Genomic DNA, 6000 nt, shown 5'->3' on the forward strand with positions numbered 1-6000 from the left:
CCCCTCCTCCGCTCCCCAGCCTTAGCTTTCCCACCTGCGCCAAGGGAATGTCTTTGCCACCCTTCCCCACTCTCCAAGGCCTGGGGACAAGGGGCTGCACGAGGATTCACGAGGCGGCCAGGCTTTGCCTCCGTGTTATTGTTGGTGTGGTCGGCCTGCCTCTCCCACACAGGACCGACCTCAGAGGGGCCCTCGTCACTCCGCACCCGGCCATCAGCAATGCAGCCCGCCTGGGGAGGAATGCTCCATCGCACGGTGCTCAGTGTGGTCCCAGAGAGGGTGCGGACGGGTGGGCCTGGGTCATGGCTGAGGGCGTTTCAATCTGGGGGCCCCAGTTCATTCAGTCCTCCTCCTGTGCCCACCACCTCCCACACTGTCTGTTTCCTGAAGGCTCTGCTTTCTGAGAGCTCAAGCCCTCCATGTATGAGGGAATCTTGGGTGACCGGCTTTGGTAGCACACAGGTGGGGTGAGACAGGGCTGCAGAGACTAAACGTGGTCGCCTGCCAGGCTCAGGCCTACTGTCTGGCAAGCTCTCCCCCAACACATTTGAAGGCCCCCAACCCGTTCCCCTGGGCATCATACCAGCATGGCTGCACCCGCCAGCCTGGGGCCTCCAGATGCTCACAGACTGTCATGTGCCATCCCTTGGTTTGTAGGACCTGGTGGTCAGGAGCCGTGGGCTCAAGAAGATTGACAATCAAGATTGTCTTCTTGATGCTGAAGAATGAGGCGGGGAGGGGAGGACAGGATCAACGAGGGATGGCCTGGGTCTGCCCCTCCACCCCACTGGTCCAAGACCAGACTTGCCTTTAGCAGCTGGGGTGTGTGTGTGCCTATGTGCATGCCTCTGTGTGTGCAAAACATGGATGGTAGGTGTGGGCTACCACTTGGGAGTGAGGTGACCTCGGGCAAGCCTCAGTCTGCCCACCCAGGGCTTGAACGAACTGCCTCTGGGGTCCTTTCCAGAGCCCACCCAGGGCTCAGCCCTCCCGCTGGCCATGGCTGCCCGTCTTTGCTCTGATCACCCTCCCAGAACCTTCCCAGCCCCCAGGGTGTGTGGGAGAGTGAGTTATCTGCCTCCACACCCAGCGCAGTGCCTGCGGCTCAGTCAGGGTATTTATTTATTAAAAATTTTTTGGCCACAAAGGGTCTTAGCTGCAGCACTTGGGAGCTTTGGTGTTGACCTCGGGCTCTGTAGTTGTGGCATGTGGGATCTTTAGTTGGGGCATGCAAGCTCTTACTTGCACCACGTGGGATCTAGTTCCCTGACCAGGGATCGAACCCTGGGAATCTTGCATTGGGAGTGTGGAGTCTTAAGCACTGGACCACCAAGGAAGTCCCCCGTTCTGTTCTCTGTCTGAAGTGCTCCAAGCACGCATGTCCGGCCCCCTGCTTCTCTGTTACTCCATCTTCCTGTGTTTAATCGTCAACAGCTTCGCCCTAGGACCCAAGGAGGCTCAGGTTATTTGTAATTCAGGCAATTTCTCAGCCTTCTTCTTCTGACCTGTCCCCAGCTCCCAGCCCAGATGATCCAGAGCTGGGTCCCTGCCAACCCTGTGCCCTACCCCTAACGGCCAGTCTCCCTGCCAGGACAGGTTCCTTAGAACCTGAGCCACCTTCTGCCCCCGACTCCCCTACAACCCATTCTCACCCCAGCCTCTACAAAGCTTCCAGAAGGATCTTCCCTAAGCTCAGGCTGGGGCCTTGTGACCTGCCTCCAGCTTATCACCTATCAGTGGCTCCATCACCCCCACTATCAAGTCCAGCCTGGCCTCAAAGGCCCTCTGTGACGTGGCCTCCACTGCCCCCCACCCAGCGCCTATCTCCCTCCCCACCTCCACTCTAACCGTGCAGAAAACAAGGAGCGCAGCAGGCCTGAGACAAAGGCCTGCTCGCAAGGCTGGACCTGGGCTGGCATCTGGACACTTGGATTTCAGGAAGTTCCCATCACTCCTTGACGAGAGAGGCCACTGGGGGTAAACTGCTGGTGAAGCCAGCGTGGTTTATGCTGAACCCCTGCTTGCTTTCTGGGAGTCTGGATTTGGGTACATGCCAGGCAGAGGGTACCTCCATGACCAGCCCCCAGTGAAAACCTTGAGCCTTGGGTCTCTAACAAGCTTCCCCAGTTGACGACTCTTCACGTGTGCGGTCATAGCTCGTTGCTGAAGACGTTAAGCACGGGTGACTCCACTGGGAGGGACTCTCCTGAGGCCTGAGCCTGGTGCCTCCAGTATGGCCCTTGTGCCCTTTCCCTTTGCTGATTTTTTTTTTTTTGGCCATGTGACATATGAGATCTTAGTTCCTGGACTAGGGATCAAACCTGCACCCCCCTGCACTGGAAGCACAGAGTCTTAACCACTGGACCACCAGGGAAGTCCCTCCCTTTGCTGGTTAAGCTCCATATCCTTTTGTGAAATAGCCATGAGTACGACCCTGGGCCGTGCCCTGTGAGTCCTCCTAGCCAATCCTGGGATCTGGGGTGTCCTGGGGGCCCCCAGCTCACTGATCCTTTCTCAAATACTCCGTGGGTGTTTGGCCTCCATGCCTTTGCTCCCGCTGCTCCTGCTTCGTAAGCTGATCTCTCCATTTCACTGGGTGGGCCCGTGTGCACCTGCCTGTCCAGGACACAGGCGACCTCCTCCCAGGTCCCCCTGCCCTCCACTGTATGTTTGTGACCCGGTGCTCTGGGCACTACCCGGCCTTGTGCTGGCTGATTCGAGGACCCCTAAGAAGTTGGGGGGTGGTTATTCCTTTCTCTAGAGCTTCTCGGCTTGACCAGGGGAGGTGAGGGAGGATCCCTCCTCTTCTCAAATGTTTTGTCACTAACAAGCCTCTTGCGTGCATTATCAATGAAAGACTGGTCATTTGCACATAGCTTTTGAGGGGACCTGCCAGGCTGTGAAGCGTGGTGAGCCTGAGGGTCAGGCTCGTGACAGTTGGCAGGACACCTGACTTGATCCGTGTCTTGATAACAACACTCCTTGCAGGGCAGGGGCTCCGCTGCCCCCTTGCACCGTGGTCTGAAGTGGCTGGCAGAGATGCCTGGCTGGGGACTTCCCTGGCTTTTCAGGGGTTAAGACTCTGCGCTTCCACTGCAGGAGGTGCGAGTTCAGTCCCTGGTTGGTTGGTCGGGGAACTAACGTCTTGCATGCTGCATGGTGCAGCCAAAAAAAAAAAAAAAAGACACCCTGGGCGGCAGGGAAAGAGCTCGAGAAGGAGAGAGAATCAACAGCTTTGGCTGTTAGAAATGCTCCACCCCCTTAGCTCTCGGGGCTCTGGGGCCCATCCTGAGGCCATCACAGTTGTCCCAACCATGAGGAGAGAGGTCAGGTCACCAAGGGCCACGAGGCTCTCTGAATGGAGCTACTCTGGCCTCAGGCCCAGGAGGGAACCAGGAGGGGACTGTCAACGCAGCATGCTCAGCCACGGCCTCAGATGGGGTTGGGGGCAGGGTGAGCGGGGGCAAGGCCACGGGAAACCCACGATGAACCAGGAGCAGCTGTTAGTGGCAGCAGCCGGGAGCAGGGGCTGCGGAACCCTCGAAGCTGCCTCTCTGGGGACAACGGTGCTCCATGGGGTTGTGGTGAGGGTTACATGAAATGGCCTTTACCTCAAATGAATTTCTTCAAAACATTGTTTGAAATATTATGACTGAATGAATGAATCTGTGTTACACATTTCAGGATAAAGAGGATATCCTCTGGGTCTCTCCCCGGGCCTGAAACTCAGTGTCTGTGTCTGACCCTCACCTATGGTGGTTCATGGATGTCTTCAGAGCTTGGGTAGCATCACCCCCTCTCTGGGGTAGCCCTCCCTTGCTCTCTTAGCACTTAGAAACATAGAGGGAAATTTGTGGTCACTTCCAAACACACACTAACACACACACAGACACACAAATACACAAAAACACATACAACCCAGGAGGCACACACAGGCACACGCACATCAGGGACACAGATACACAGAGACATACTAAGACACACACACACACACACACACACTCCCAAGGAGCTCCTGCTGGTCCTGGCCTAACCTCCAGCTGTCAAGGTGTAGCAGGAAGTTGTCGTTGCCCATATTTCGGCATCTCTCCTAACAGTAGTGGTGCAGGTTGCCTCGGGAGGGGGTAAGGCAGGGAGGGGAGAGAGAATCTGGCAAGGGCTCCTTCGGGGGCATTCCCAGGTAAAGGTAGGAGGGTCTGCGGGGTCACTGGGGTAACAGTGAGGGGGTTGCCCACTAAAGACTTAGAGCGGGGACCTCCCTGGGGGTCTGGTGGCTAAGACTCTGTGCTCCCAGTGCAGGGGTCCCCAGTTCAATCCCCGGTCAGGGAACTAGATCCCACGTGCAACAGCTAAAGGTTTCACGTGCTGAACTAAGACCTGATGCAGCTAACACTGGAGACACACAGAGGCACACAGAGACACAGAGACACACAGAGGCACACACATCAGGCACACAAAGATACAAAGACACACAGAGGCACACACACATCAGGCACACAGAGACACACAGAGGCACACAGAGACACAGAGACACACACATCAGGCACACAGAGACACAGAGACACACAGAGGCACACACATGCACACACACACTCCAAGGAGTGCCTGGGAGCCCCTAGATATATATATCTCAGATACTGACTGTGTGTGTATATATATATATATGACTGCAGCTATAAGTCATACATATATGACATATATATGTGACTGTATATGTGTGTATGTATGTATATGACTTACAGCTACTGTCACCCTAGAAATGCTCAGGTCGGAAGGGCCACATAAAGCCGGTTGAGGGGAGCCAGAGGGGGCCGCAGGGAGGCCGCTGGGACCCAGGCGTGGGGAGGCTGCAGACTGCAGGGCCCACCCAGCTCCAGAGGACAGGGCTGGTGGGAGCAGGCCCAAGCAGCCAGACGGACCAGCTGCTCAGAGCTCAGACCTCTGAAGCCCACTGGCCCACGGTTGTGGGGGATGAGCAGGTGGCCAAGACAGCAGCTCACCCAGTGTTGCCTCAGATCTGAGGGGGCTCAGGGGCTCCCGGAAGCCAGGCTTCCCCCATCCCCTCAGCCAGAGCCATTCTGTACTGTCTGTTCTCCACACGGGGGTTCCCTGGGCAAAGTAGTTTGCAAAAAGGATTCTGCCGCCAGAAAACAAACCAAGCAAACGAAAAGGACAACTGGCCTGGCTGACTTCCCAGAGCCCATGTCTCACTCAGGAGGAAGTCCAGGATGGCCAGGGAGCAGGTGGGAGGCCCTTGGACCTGGTATAGGAGTCCAGGTTCCCCTTCTGCCGGAGAGGCCCGGAAATGGGGTGCAGCTTGGCTCAGCAGCACTGGGCAGCCCACGCTGGGTTAAGGGAGGAGGGCAGTGGCCAAGACAGCACAGGGTGTCCTGTGAAGGGCCTGGGGGCTGCTGGCAGATGGGGCCCTAATACCACGTATGCCCTTAGCTCAGGGAAGGAGCTTGGCTCAGATGCTATTCTGTTCTGGGCCTCCGTTTTCTCTGGTAAACGATGTGACCACTGATGAATTCATCTGACACGTGCCAGGCCTGCGGGTCCTGGTGAGCCAGACCACGATGCCTGTCCTCCAGGGGCCTGATTCCTGGTGGGGAGAAGAGCCAGTGCCTGGACCATGCCCGGGGCTGCACCCACGTGACTCTCAACCCCACCTCAACTTTGGCTCTGCGACTCCCCTGCCTGGAGCCCGTTCCTGCGATGGCCAATTGGCTCATTCTCCATCCTCCCAGTGAGGCCCTGTTCTCAAACCACCCCGTTGAGAACTGTGACACCACCTCTTCCCTCCAGTCCCCCTTCCCTGCTTCATCGTCCCACGAGGTCACTGTTGAACGAGGTCACTGTTGAACACACCCTACATTTTACTTAGCTGTGGTTGTTATTTATTGCTAGTACTTCTCCACTTAAAAGCACTCTGAGGGCAGGGATTTGACCCATTTTGTTCACTGCCATACCCTCGGTCCCTAATCGAACATCAGGCACATA

Source organism: Ovis canadensis, chromosome 3 (assembly GCF_042477335.2).
Source record: "Ovis canadensis isolate MfBH-ARS-UI-01 breed Bighorn chromosome 3, ARS-UI_OviCan_v2, whole genome shotgun sequence".
Taxonomy (NCBI): Eukaryota; Metazoa; Chordata; class Mammalia; order Artiodactyla; family Bovidae; genus Ovis; species Ovis canadensis.